This window comes from Zalophus californianus, chromosome 6 (genome assembly GCF_009762305.2).
Source record: "Zalophus californianus isolate mZalCal1 chromosome 6, mZalCal1.pri.v2, whole genome shotgun sequence".
In the NCBI taxonomy this organism is placed as follows: Eukaryota; Metazoa; Chordata; class Mammalia; order Carnivora; family Otariidae; genus Zalophus; species Zalophus californianus.
In genome coordinates, this window is record NC_045600.1 from 90,341,502 (window position 1) to 90,356,163 (window position 14,662).

Below are 14,662 nucleotides of genomic sequence, written 5' to 3' on the forward strand. Positions count from 1 at the left end.
TCTAGGCACCATTTTAGATTTATAATGTGTGTTTTAGTTCAGATTCTTTTTTTGCGGGGGGAGAATATATGAAACTCTTCTCCAAGGTATTCTCTTGTCTGACTTGCATAATTACCTGTAACCAAAACACAGAATGGCTTTTTGGTTTAGCATATTTTCTCAGGATTTTATATTTATGGTTTCTGTAGGATTCCAACCTTTGTTCTCTGGATGAAACAGAAGGACTGCTCGAGAGTTAGGCTCTTTCGTTGGTTGATTGATGTCTGAGTCATCCTAATGATTATTCAATAATTGATGAGACACATAATAATTAATCTGAATTAGCCTCTGGTGTTGCCGAAATAACTAGTCCAGGCACCTATGTTGTTGATATTTAATAAAGAGGGATTATAGAAAAGGTATTAGCAGATCCTTTACTCCATGAGAGCCAACCGGGGTGCTTTGGTCTAAAAAGCTCCTTGTAAATGGTTTGAAATAAAAGTAGAAACAAAGATGTGCATTGATGCTGCAAGTATAACAACAGTTATTATTAGAAGTTGTTACTTTACTTTCATAAAGCACCTTGTAGTTTTACAAAATGCTTTCCCAGGCATTGTTTAATTGATTCTCACACAGTCGATATCGTCCAACAAAAAGTAGCATTGTAAATGGGAATTAAAAGGAGTGCTTTATGGCGTGAGTACCTCTTGAGGACGATTTGGAAGGATGAACCTTCCTGGCAGAGTGGAGTATGGAAATTCCAGGCAGAGGGAAGAGCATGTGTAAAGACATGAAAATATAAATTATCAGGATAGGAGGGGACCTACAAATACTTTGATATTGCTGGAGCATAAAGTGAAGAACAAGAGTGAATAAAGAGCTGAGAGATGGGATGAGAGTCTGAAAATGTTTTCTGTAAAAGGCCAAACAATAAGTATTTTAGCCTTTGCTCTGTTACAACTACTCAACTCTGCCATTATAACTCAAAAGCAGCAGTTGACAATATGCAAACAAATGAGCCTGGCTGTGTTCCAATAAAACTCTATTTCTAAAAGCAGGCAGCTGGCTATATTTAGCCCAAGGGCCATAGTTTGCCAACCTCCGGATTAGATAATTCACACAAAAGAGATAGAAATAGTTCAGTTTTAAAAAACAGGAAAATGTTCACATTCATCATAATTTTAAAACTGAAAATCAAAACAACTACGAGATTCTCACTTCACTCTCATTAAGTTAGCAAAAAAAGAGAATTACAAATGCACTGTTGGGGAATATGGGGAAAAGTCCACTTCAAGGGTACTTATCCATTGCTGGGGGCCCTGATTAGTATTAATACAGTCTTTCTAGAGAGTGACTTGGTAAAAGATGATAAATCTCTTAATCGTTATCAGAGCTTTTGACAAGGGGAGGAGAATTTGTATTGAAATGGCATTGAGTATGTATATAGAATAAACATCTATTTTAGAGTAAAAAACCAACTCTATAGCTTGTGATATAGACATAAAACTTATCAATATAAATATTTCCACTGGGAATGTTACGTGTGAAGACTATAGAAATAAGGGTCTACATAAATTAGTGGGAAAAGAGTAGAACATGGAATGGTATACACACCTTGGTAGCAGCTACATAAAATTAATTCTGTCTAAATAGTAATATAGAAAACAATGTTATGTTTTCCCTTCACCATGCAGTTGATTGAATAAATAATCTTTTAAAATATTAAAAGAATGCAAAGTAAGTTCCTCAGCAAGAGTTTTGTTCATCTGCTGTGAAAATGTGAGGGCACGTCCAAAGTATCCCAGTGAAGAGTGATAGCCTTTCTCTCTTTTGCCAACACCCACAGAGAGATGGGTCAATGTTCGTGTTACAGATAAGAAAAGATCTTTATTTGTATCTCTGTCCCATCCCAGCTTAGCCTTTAACTCCTCCATCTTTATGGCTGCTAAATCCAGATTTATTTTTTCAGTTTATTTGGTAGACTTGCTTATTTCCTTTCCCCAAAGTTTCATAAAGAAAAATCCTGACCAGGTTTAGCAAGGCTTTCACAATAGAAATCCCTACCTTTAGAATGATACAGAATGCCATTGCAGGGAGCCTGGATTTTAATGAAGGAACGGCTCCTGTTTATATGGCTTCGCCTAGTACTACACACCTCAGGTACATCACCCCATTTATTCTTAACAATATCATTTCAATCTTCAGTTCATTATGATTCCACTCAACAAGAGACCTGCAGAAGTGATTATTTGGCTATTTGGAGAGGATACATTTGACAGTCTTTTGGAAAACTTTTTTCACCCCATACTCAAATGTGCTTTATTGTCAAGTGCATATTTAGACTTCGTTCTTGAATTGTAATGGTGATCTGCTGCTTTTTCTTTTAATAAAATTTGACTGAAAATGTTTGACATTTTTTTAATGAGTTAACCAAAGAAGTGCAGCTACTATTCCTTATTAGTTCTGCATTTCTTCCCTAAATTCCACTTAGCTTAAATCAATTTTCTTTTTCTCTGAATTTTAATTCCACAAAATAACTTCAGAATCGATTAAAAGTTGAGTATAACAATTAGTGTTTTAATTTCATAGAAGATCTCATTGTGACATTTTTCCTGATATGTAAAGCAGTCCATTGGCCCAAAACTGTGTGTATTTTCCTTATTTCTAAGATTATATTTAGTGACATTCTTTTCTTTGATTATCAAAGATTCTCACTGCAGGCAGTGCTATTTCTTGTGCCTAAGAGTGTTTCTGAAAGTTGTACCACTAATGCTACCTGCCAAACTGAGTGTACAGAAAGTTTCTCATCTCCTATTCAAGTTAATCAATATCAAGCACATGCAGATGCTTTAGGGTGAGACTGTAGTACAGAATGCAGAAATTCTGTCCCCAGGAAATTTGCAGTGAAGCAGGTGCTGGATAAGTTTCTTTTCCCCCCTACTCCCTGAGCTCTGTTAATTCTATCTTCAGTAGGTTTAATGTTTGAACAAACCAGATGTCTAATAAATTTTTTTAAATGTCATTTCAAGATAGTGATTTTATACCCACTTTACAAATGAGGAAACTAAAGTTCAAAGAATTTAAATAACTTCTTCCAAATAATGCAGCCATTGGTGGGAGAGGCAGAATACAAATCCAGGTCTGAATTCAAAACCTACACTTCTTCAGGGAGTGAACGTACTGCCAGGTGCACGAAAAGGAGGGAGTCTCACACTTTCAGGACCAGGAAAAGAATATCAGATCTTCCCTTGCTCACTCCCTCAACAAGTGAGGGGTTCCTTTTTGGCCAATCCCCTGAAGACTCCACCAAAAAATTATTAGGACTAATATATTAATTCAGTAAAGTTGCAGGATACAAAGTTAATATATAGAAATCTGTTGCATTTCTATAAACTAATAATGAACTATCAAAAAAGAGAAATCAAGAAAACAAACCTCTAAAATCAACAACAAGAAACAACAGGTGTTGGAGAGGATGTGGCGAAAAAGGAACCCTTGTGCACTGTTGGTGGGAATGCAAACTGGTATAGCCACTGTGGAAAACAGTAGGAGATTCCTCAAAAAGTTAAAAATAAAACTACCCTATGATGCCGCAATCACACTATTAGGTATTTATACAAAGGATACAAAAACCCTAATTCAAAGGGATACATGTACCCTTGTATTTACTGCAGCATTATTTAAAATAGCCAAGATAGGGCGCCTGGGTGGCTCAGTTGGTTAAGCGATTGCCTTCGGCTCAGGTCATGATCCTGGAGTCCCAGGATCGAGTCCCGCATCGGGCTCCCTGCTCAGCAGAGAGTCTGCTCCTCCCTCTGACCCTCTTCCCTCTCGTGCTCTCTGCCTCTCATTCTCTCTCTCTCTCAAATAAATGAATAAAATCTTTAAGAAAAAAAATAAAAAATAAAATAAAATAAAATAGCCAAGATATGGAAGCAGCCCAAGTGTCCATTGACTAAAGAATGGATAAAGAGGATTTGGAATATATATATATATATATGTATATATATATATATATATTATTCAGCCATAAAAAAGAATGAAATCTTGCCATTTGCAATGACGTGGATGGAGCTACAGAGTATAATGCTAAGTGAAATAAGTTAGTCATAGAAAGGCAAATACCATATGATTTCATTCATATGTAGAATTTAAGAAACAAAACAAGCAAATGGAAAAAAAGACAAACCAAGAAACAGAGTCTCAACTATAGATAGAGAACACACTGATGGTTACCAGAGGGGAGATTGGTAGGGGGTATGGATGAAATAGGTGATGGGGATGAAGGAGGGCACTTGCTGTGATGAGCACTGGGTACAGTATGGAAGTGTTGAATCACTATATTGTACATCTGAAACTAATATAACACTGTATGTTAACTAACTGGAATTAAAATAAAAACTTTAAAAAAATAAAAGGAAACAATCCCATTTGCAATGACACCAAAAAGAATACCTAGGAATAAATTTAACCAAGAAGGTGAAGACCTGTACACTAAAAACTGTAAGACATTGATGAAAGAAATGGAAGAAAACACACATAAATGGAAAGATATTCCTCCATGCTCATGTACTGGAAGAATTAATATTGTTAAAATGTCCATAGTACCCAAAGCAATCTATATACTCAATGCAATCCCTATCAAAATACCAGTGGCATATATATATATATATATATATATATATATATATATATATATATATCTTTTCAAATCAGTGTTTTTGTTTTCTTCTTATAGAAACGCAGTAGTGGATTTGCTGGATCATATGGTATTTCTATTCTAAATTTTTGGAGGAAACCCCATACTGTTTTCCATAGTATCTACATCCACAAAACTAGAACAAATAATTCTTTTCTTATATTATTTGTTTATTTATTTATTTATTTTATAGCAAGAGCACACGTGCACATGCGCAAGCATGGGGAGGGGCAGAGGGAGAGGCAGAGAATCCCAAACAGACTCCCTGTTGAGCACAGAGTGCAATGCGGGCTCCATCTCATGACCTATGAGATCATGACCTGAGCTGAAACCAAGAGTCCGATGCTTAACCAGCTGAGCCACCCAGGCACCCCTAAAGCAAATAATTCTTCAATTTATGTAGTACCACAAAGACCCTGAATTGCCAAAACAATCTTAAGAAAGAAAAACAAAGCTGGAGGTATCATGCTTCCTGATTTCAGAATATACTATAAAGTTATAGTAATCACAACAGTGAGATACTGGTGTAAAAAACAGACATATAGATCAACGGAACAAAATAGATAGCCTGGAAATAAACATATGCATATATGGTCAATTAATTTATGACAAAGGGGCAAAAATATACAATGGAGAAAGGATGGTCTCTTCAATAAATGGTGTTGGGAAAACTGTACAGCCACATGCGAAGGAATGAAACAAGATCACTATCTTACACCATACGCAAAAATTAATTCAAAATGGATTAAAAACTTGAATGTAAGACCTGAAAACATAAAACTCCTACAAGAAACTATAAGCTCCTTGATATCAGTCTTAACAATCCTTTTTTGGATCTGACTCCAAGGGCAAGGGAAACAAAGATGAAAATAAGCACATGGGACTACATCAAATTAAAAGCTTCTGCACAGTGAAAGAAACCATCAACAGAATGAGAAGGCAACCTACTAAATGGGAGAAGATATTTACAAATCATAAACCAATAATGGGTTAATATCCAAAATATATAAAGAACTCATAGGACTCAATAATAAAAAACAAATAATCTAATTTAAAAATGGGCAGAGGATCTGAATAAACAATTTTCAAGGAAGACATACAGATAGCCAACAGACACATGAAAAGATGCTCAACATCACTCATCACCAAGGAAATGCAAATCAAAACCACAATAAGATATCACCTCACACCCTTTGGAATGGCTATTTTCAAAAAGACAAGAAATAAGAATATTGGCAAGGATATGAAGAAAAGGGAATCCCTGTACACTGTTAATGGGAATGTAAATTGATGTAGACACTATGTAAAACAGTATGGGATTTCTTACAAAAATTTAAAATGGAAATACCATATCATCCAGCAAATCCACTACTGGGTTTCTATCAGAAGAAAACAAAAACACCGATTTGAAAAGATATATGCACCCCTAGGTTCATTGCAGCATTATTTACAATAGCCAAGATATGGAAACAGTCTAAGTTTCCATTGAAGGACAAATGGATAAAGGTGTGTGTGTGTGTGTGTGTGTGTACAAAAAATGAAATGCTACTCAGCCATAAAAAGAGTGAAATCTTGCATTTGTGACAACATGGAAAGACCTTGAGGGTATTATGCTAAGTGAAATAGGTTTAGACAGAAAAGGCTAATACGGCATGATTTCACTTCCATAGGGAATCTAAGAACAAAACAAACAAAACAAAACACAACCCAGACTCATAGATACCGAGCACAGATTGGTGCTCGCCGGAGGAGAGGGGCTTGGGACAGAGGCGAAATGGGTGAAGGGGATCAAATGTACGAACCTCAATTATAAAACAGTCATGAGATGTAATGTGCAGCATGGGCAGCATGGGGACTATAGTCAATAATATTGTATTAACTTTGTATAGTGGCAGATGGTGGCTAGACTTATTGTGGTGATCAGTTCACCATGTACGCAAGTGTCAAATCACTATGCTGTACACCTGAAACTAATATAATATTGTGTGTCAATTATACCTTAATAAAAAAAGGAGTTTTAAAGTAAGTTAAGGCTTGGAAGCATCACAGATTCTGAAAATCTCTTGATATAGAGCTCTACTCAAAAGAAAAACAGGAGATGGGGCACCTGGGTGGCCCAGTCATTAAGCATCTGCCTTCGGCTCAGGTCATGAGCCCAGGGTCCTGGGATCAAGCTCTGCATCAGGCTCCCTGCTCAGCGGGAAGCCTGCTTCTCCCTCTCCTACTCCCCCTGCTTGTGTTCCCTCTCTCACTCTGTCTCTCTCTGTCAAATAAATAAATAAAATCTTAAAAAAAAAAGAAAAGAAAAACAGTAGAAACCTGTGCTTATGAACTGGCTTTTAAAAAGTGGTAATATTGGGCGCCTGGGTGGCTCAGTTGGTTGGGCGACTGCCTTCGGCTCAGGTCATGATCCTGGAGTCCCGGGATTGAGTCCCGCGTCGGGCTCCCTGCTCAGCGGGGAGTCTGCTTCTCCCTCTAACCCTCCCCCCTCTCATGTGTTCTCTCTCTCTCATTCTCGCTCTCTTAAATAAATAAATAAATCTTAAAAAAATTAAAAAAATAAAAAGTGGTGATATTGTATATCTGCATTCATAGCAGTATTATTCACAACAGCTAAAACATGGGAGCAACCCAAGTGTCCATCAATGGATGAATGCATAAGCAAAACGTGATATATACATGCAATGGACTATTATTCAACCTGGAAAAGGAAGGAAATCCTGTAATATGCTACAACATATGCTAAATGAAATACACCAGTCACAAGCGGACAACTACTACATGATTCTACTTACATTAGGTACTTAGAGTCGTCAAATTCGTAAAGACAGAAAGTAGAATGGTGATTGCCAGGGCCTGGGGGGAGGGGGACTGGGCTGTTTCAGTTTTGCAAGATGAAAAGAATTATGGGAGTGACTTGTAGTGATGGCTGCGCAACAATGTGATTGTATTTAATAGCACCGAACTGTACGCCCAAAGATGGTTAAGGTGGTACATTTTATGTTATGTATATTTTGCCACAATAAAACAAGAAAAAAAAAACCGAAAGAAAGTGATTATTAATTTTTTTTTTCGGATTTGAGACTCCAGAGAGTCACAGGCTCTGTCTCCAATAAAAGGTCTGTCTATACAAACTTTTCTATTCAATTCCAGAGGATCCGCTCCTCCCCCTCACCACCACCCCCAGAAAACCATCTGTGGGGCTCTTGGGAATCCAGAGATCCCAGGCTAAGAACCGCTGCTTTAAAATAACCTCTCAAATTCCACTTTCTCTGCTGATATCAGAGTTAACAAATCTGCAACCCCAGCCAGGGAAGAGATAGATGCTTGCATTTTGTTGCCTTTCTTCACAAAGATCTTTTCTTTCCCTCAGACTAGGACCGAGAGATTAACTGTAACATTTTCAAGAACAAATAGTACTTTCAATGCTTTTCTGGAGTTTCAGCCACACCCTCAGACACTTTACAAATGCAGAAGAAAAAACAGAGGGCCCCAGAGGGAGCGAGGGATTTCTCCCAGGACTGGGGGTGTCCCCACCATCCCAGAGCCTATGCAGCCAGCATTTCTGCATAACCCTTTTGGGACTGACTCGTCATGAGACACTCTCCAGCTAGCAACTGTTCAGCAAATGTCCTCTCCTGGAGAAGCAGAACTTTCAGAGTTTAAATGGCTCACGATTTCCATTCTGGGAGCCTGCACTAGCAAGAAAGAGTGCGAAACGCCCTATGGCACCAACAGTGGCCACTTTGTTTATTGTTTTGCCACATGAGAGGGAAGGGGAGAAGTGGGCTGATGTAAGAGAATGAGAATGCAGTGGAAGATTTGCTTTTAAGCATATAAAACCCTGCCTACACCATTAAGACCAAAAAAAGATATTTTGTCTGTCTTCACAGAGTCCACACTAATCATCCAAACAAAGCCACCTTTCTTCATCAACCCTTGGCCATGACAGTACTTAAGTTATAATTTTTCTGTGTCTTTAACCCTTAAACAGTTAAGCTCTTCTGGAAGCAAAGTTGCCTAACTCCCCCTCCCTGTTTTAGGTTTGGACGGCAATATCACAACCCAAGACAAAGTGGAGCGATTAATGGGGGGGGAGGGCTGTTGGACGGATTATTTCTAGTGAATGTCAAAATGCAGTTCTTCAGTAAATAGGAAAGCCAGAAAATGTGTAACATGAAACTAGACAAAAGGCCCAGTGGAATGGTTCAAGGCAACTCTTCCCACCTCCTGCTACACACCCACACCCACACCCCCCCACACACACAGTGAAGGAGTGGTTTCAATTTTGTCCAGGCAAATAGAAATGAGAATAAATTTTAATCACAGCAAAAACCTCTCCCAAATAAAACTCAAAAATAATCAGGCAAAACAAAGTCCCCAGTATCTCCTTGTATCTCCCAAGGGACTTTCCCTTACTTTTCCTCTCCCGCATGAATCCTCCAGGAAATCCGTTCACAGTGTCAAAGCGACAGGTTGTCAATGTCTCAGAGTGCCTTCAAATCGATGAATGAAGGGACTCCTGAGCACCTCAAGCCCCACAACGTTGTACCGTTGTTTTAGGGAAACTAGTACCTTCTTTTTTGAAATCTTTGCCTGCAGAAGATCAATTCAATTTTGTTCAGCTTGGTGAAATAAAAGACATTAAAAAATTTGTGTAAGCCCTCAGACAAGACACTTTAGAACATGAGCCTGCCTCCATGGAGATAAACACACAATGAATACAGTCAGTGCCCACAGACTGGTAGAAAATGGATAGCTTCAAACTCCCTTTGTGCTGTTATCAAGGGGCATCACCCCTGCACTCTAGGAGGGTAGACACAGCCCATAAAATATATCCTTTCCTTTAGAAATAGGCACTTCAAGTCCCAAGACGGCCAAATAAAACCTTTCAGGACTGCCCACAACTTCTAGTCTCATACTGACTTATCGTACCTCTCTGTCCAACCTGAATTATATTTAAAATCTGATTCTAAAGTACGTTTACAATTCTACCCAGCTCAACCACCACAGAACACAGCTGTCCTGTGTGCTCCACAATGTTGCCCTTTGGCTCCGAGGCAAATGTTGCCCCATCAAGTGCACTTGACTGGAGTGAGAGACCCCCGCACCCCTGCCAAGTGTCCCATGGTGAACAGAAATGAAGTGCTGATTTTCTCCTATCCCCACAATGATTTCCTGTGTAATGGAATCACATATTTCAAAATGCAAACACCTACACCCACAAAAACACCTTCTCAGTCTCTAAGCCTTATGAAAATGACAAGAGAGAAATGGGGTTGATTTCATACAAAACACCCTGAAATTTGTAAATCCAAAGAACTGTTTTCCATTACTTTGGGATAAAATGGGCTTTTCTAAAACAACTCTGTTTTGGACAAAATATTCAAAATATGATGAAGGCATGTCTTTGGGAGTGAAAGAGTGAACTGATACACAGTCTGGTCACTTATAAGTCAAAGCTCATTTTTTTAAAACCCATAACAGATCTAACTTAATTGTCCACTTTATCCACCCTATTTCACTCCAGATGATGTTTATCTACTTCCAAAAAGTAGGCCTATCTTCAAAGAAAGAAGATTGGCTCCGTTTAAGATTTTTCAAACAATTTGCCATTGAGCTATCTATACTACCGAGCAAGACGGTAATTGGTAGAATGAGTATATGACTTCCACGATGCTTTTTAAACAAATAACTCTGATTATTTGAAAGGTCATTTGGCATATATATTACAGATTTTACCTGGTAAGTCCCTCTTTTTTTTTTTTTTGATGTATGTGTGCGCACTTCAGAGGAATCAATAACTGGTCTAGCCAGTTGAGTCCACCATAGCAAATAATGGTAGGACAGCTAAGGCCTGCATATCTGCTAAAAATTCAACAGCATAACCGTTTAAGTAGGTAGTGGAATCAACTAGGATGCTGGGTAAAATGTAGACTCCTGGGACTATTCCTGGAGATTTCAATTCTATAGGGCTGGAGTGGGGCCCAGGAGCCTCCAGTGTGATTCTGAGGCAGATCGGTCCAGGCACCACGCAGTTGATTAAACTTCCATCGGTCTCACTGCACAGGATACCTGGTTCTATGTTCTGCAGTTTCAAGCAGATGCCTGTGTTAGTAAATGCTAAGGAATTAGGTCACCTACTCCTAGCAGCTAGGGTAGGGATGGCCTCACTGCCTATATGCTTGATGACGCTCCATTTGGGGGAAAATTTGTCTTCAACTCAGTCATTCCATATGCTGGGCTAGATACCTGGTATAATCTTCTCCTCTCCCCCACCCCCTTCATCCCTGCCAATCTCCTTATGGGAAGGGCTTTCACCAGAGGGCATCTGGAGGTCCTGAACATCTTTGCTCACATTGCCCCCAGAACACACAGGTGGTGCAGAGTGACCTGCATTCTCTCTCCCATCTGGCAGCCTGGATGCCAACAGGCCCATCCACCTGTCCTTCCAAATGCCTTCATGCTCTAGGTAGTGGTTCTCAACCTTGGCCACATTGGGGAAACACCGGGGAGCTTTAACAAATCCTGAAGACAGGGTCTCATCTCCAGACTGTTTTAATTGGGGCAGGGTGGGGCTTGGAGACTGGGAGTTTGAAAAACTCCCTCAAGTGTTTCTAACAGAGCTAAAGTTGAGAGTCTCTTAACGGCGGCAGTTGGCCTGCCTTTCCTATAAAAGGCCAGATAGTAAAACCGCTAGGCTCTGCTGGCCGTATCTCTGTCACAACTGCTCAGCTCGGCAGCTGTAGCTAGGAAGACAGCCACAGACAATATACAAATGAATGGGCATGATCGTGTGATGGTAACACTTAGGGACCCTGAAATCTGAATTTCATATAATTTTTTTCATGTGTCGTGAAATAGTCTTCTTTTAATTGTTTCCTGAACCATTTAAAAAGGTCAAAACCGTTCTTGGGTCACAAGGTGGCAGAATCAAAATCAGGCAGTAGGCTGAATTAGGCCCTCAGGCTGTGGTTTGCTGACCCTTCTGGAGCAAACCAAAAATGAATGTTAGAGCCTTTGGGGTCATGGTCAGCTATGGGACACCGATTAGGGCACAACCTTTTAATCTTTACAGAGATTATTTATATAGCTTTTGGACTTGGTCTTATTCCATTTCTTGGTACAGGAAGCTGGGTTTTATAAGAGGTGGGTCTTCTGTGTAAATATAAGAATTATGGAACTCCTTTTACAAACTGTGAATTATCATCTTCCATTCTTTGTCCCTCCTACCGGCGCTCAGTGGAGAAATTCTTTTTTGTTTTGTTTTAATATCCATTTAATATCCACTAACCTTCATTAAGTGATGCCATGTGCATTATCCAGTGCAAAGTACATGAAGGAATACAAAAGTAAATGCAAGTGCAAAATTATAGTAAATGTTAAGGGCTTTAATTTGTCTCTAACTCCTCTTCCAGATGATAACAATCTGGATAAAGGCTGGTTCAGTGGGCCTGCAAGCAGACAGCAAAAGTTCCAAAAGTAGATCCCTCACAAATTCTGTGACCCTGAGCAAGGTAGGGCTTTATCCTTATAATGTCTGTCTGCTTTAAGAAATGGGTCTAACCTGCTTTCTACAATGCCTAGTACCCAGCAGAGTACTCTCTGCGTTATAACTGGGGTGCTATAGATAATATGTTGGAGAAGAGGTCCAATCATGTCTGTTATGCAACTTAGTAAAGGACAGTACATGTTTCTGTCAAGGCAGAATGCGTAAATGTGGCACCGAATCCCAGTGCGATCCCTTTTCCCAACTCCCCCTTCTGCAGAGAGATATTCATCGCCCCTATTGCCAGAGTGTTCACTGCTAATGGCTCAAGGCTAAGTTCCTTCCCCAGAAAATGTCTCCTCCTTAAGGCAATTGCTTTGCCCACAGATACGTCCCCTCTCCAGAGATAGCAGGCGTCCAATGACAGGTCAGTATGAAGTTCCAAGACCTGGTCTCTTTGCCCATGGGATCTGCTCAGGCCTTTGGTGAGATGGTATCGCTGGTCAAGCTCCCCCTCTGCCCGGTCCTGCATCCCTCACTCCCTCACGTGTTGCTCCTGAGAGCCCACCCAGCAAGCCTCTGCATTTAACTCTCTACGCCAGAGTCTGTTTATACATCCAGCCTCCGCCCTGCTCATGAGCTGCTGCCAGAATGATGCCACCTGACATTGGCATACACATTTAAATAAAGGATGTCTTTTTTTTTTAATAATCTTGTTGTCACAGATGAGATTGGAAAGAAATTATTTTCAGAGAAATTCTCATTAGTGGCTCAGATAATCTGGATCAAAAAGATCCACCCCCGTATCGTTCAATCATATGTGAAAGCACCCATGCTCTCACGAGCTACACCTCATGTTTAATTAAAGGGGTCAGAGCTGCACGTTTACTCTGTGAGGCAATTCGCAGTTTTCCTATGGAGAATACCAATAGGGCACGGAACAAGTCTGCCTGGCAGGTGGAGAGATGCACCAACTGTCCTGCATTTCCTTTGGCCACAAAGCTCTCTTTTTATCAAAGATAGGACTCCTTCATGCAGAGATTAGTTTTTAATGAATTTTGAGTGCCTTCCATCTGGCTCACTCTTCCTAAAAGGAACTGCATCATTGACTTTTCCAGCTATATATACACAGACATAGAGCAAAATTAGAACTCGCTGCTCTGGCAATCCCCAGGCTTTGCCCTTTTCTTAAAAATGAAAACAGAACAACAGTAAAAACCTCCAGATGCTTTGGGGGAATTTTCTGGAGAACCGCCTTTAAAAATGAAGGGGTTTCCATATGATCCATGGCCCAACTGTAAACCTCATTTCGAAACCACAGGACACGCTTCCCTTATACCCGTGGTTCTCAAAGGGTGGTTCCCGGACCAGCAGCATTAGCAAAACCTGGGAAGTTGATAGGCATGCAAATTCTTAAATCAAAAACTCTAGGAGTGGAGTACAACATTCTGTGTTTCAACAAGGCCTCCAAGTAACTGATTCCCTTGCATGCTAAAGTTTGAGAACCACCGTCTGACACAATCTTTATTTTTCCTTAGTAGAGATTGGAAAACATCACTAAAAGCATCCTCACCTACAAATCTATGAGTATCATTATGAAGGCCCTTCCAGAGAGAACTCACAAATAAGGCACCTGGCATATTGAACCCATGCCAAATTCCAAACTGAGGACTCAACATTTCTTTACTCTGTCACTTCTGGCTTTCAGCATTTCCCTGAGCTTTGTTCTTTAAAGCTCTCTCATTTTGATGAAGGGAAGTACGCAAGATTCAGGCAGATCTGGTTTCTGGTTCTACCACTTACTAACTTGCTAAGTGACCATGGTGGGTTCCATAATTTCTCTAAGTCTCGGTATCCTCATGGGCAAAAAAAGATTAATAGTGATATCTCTCTTACAAATGTTAACTTTTGTGATGATGACAATGCTGATGATGGTAGCTATTACTTAATCATAAACTACTCTATAGACTGCTTGCTAATAGTTGAAACTAGAAAGAGGCTGAAGCCAGTTCCATAGGGATTGAGAAATCTTTCTCTTCATCTGAATCAACTCCTTGAGCCCCAAGGGTCTTTGAACCAAACCACTGAGTATCTTCAGTGAATTTATTTTTATTCCTTTGTTTAGCAATATTTATGAATGATGTCCATGTGTCAGGCACTCTGCCTTAGAGCTAGGGGCCTGACCCAATTGTCTGAGTTCCTCATTCTGGAATCTGACCTCGTTTAGGATGCCAGATTCCATGTTGGTAGATTCTCTAGGTCTTTTCTGCTTTTCTCTGACTACCAGCAGTGACCACGGAGGCTTCAAGACCTCCAGAGTCACCTCAAGATCTGTGATCAAGGCCTGAGAAGACCTGAAACCTCTCTCTTAACCAATAAATATTTATTGATCCAACTATATCTTGGGCACTGTGGCTTTGAAACCTGGTCCAGGGCTATGGACCAGGCTTCCACAAGAACCTTCAAACCCAAAGATGACGGATGATGGAGCTCTT

At 39.8% G+C, this 14,662-nt stretch overlaps 1 protein-coding gene across 3 annotated transcripts in view; it reads right to left on the reverse strand.

Annotated features, from left to right (window-relative positions):
* SHC4 (SHC adaptor protein 4) overlaps nucleotides 1-14,662 on the reverse strand; it is a 129,702-nt gene that overhangs the window by 63,627 nt on the left and 51,413 nt on the right. The gene's annotated exons all lie outside the window — the stretch shown is intronic.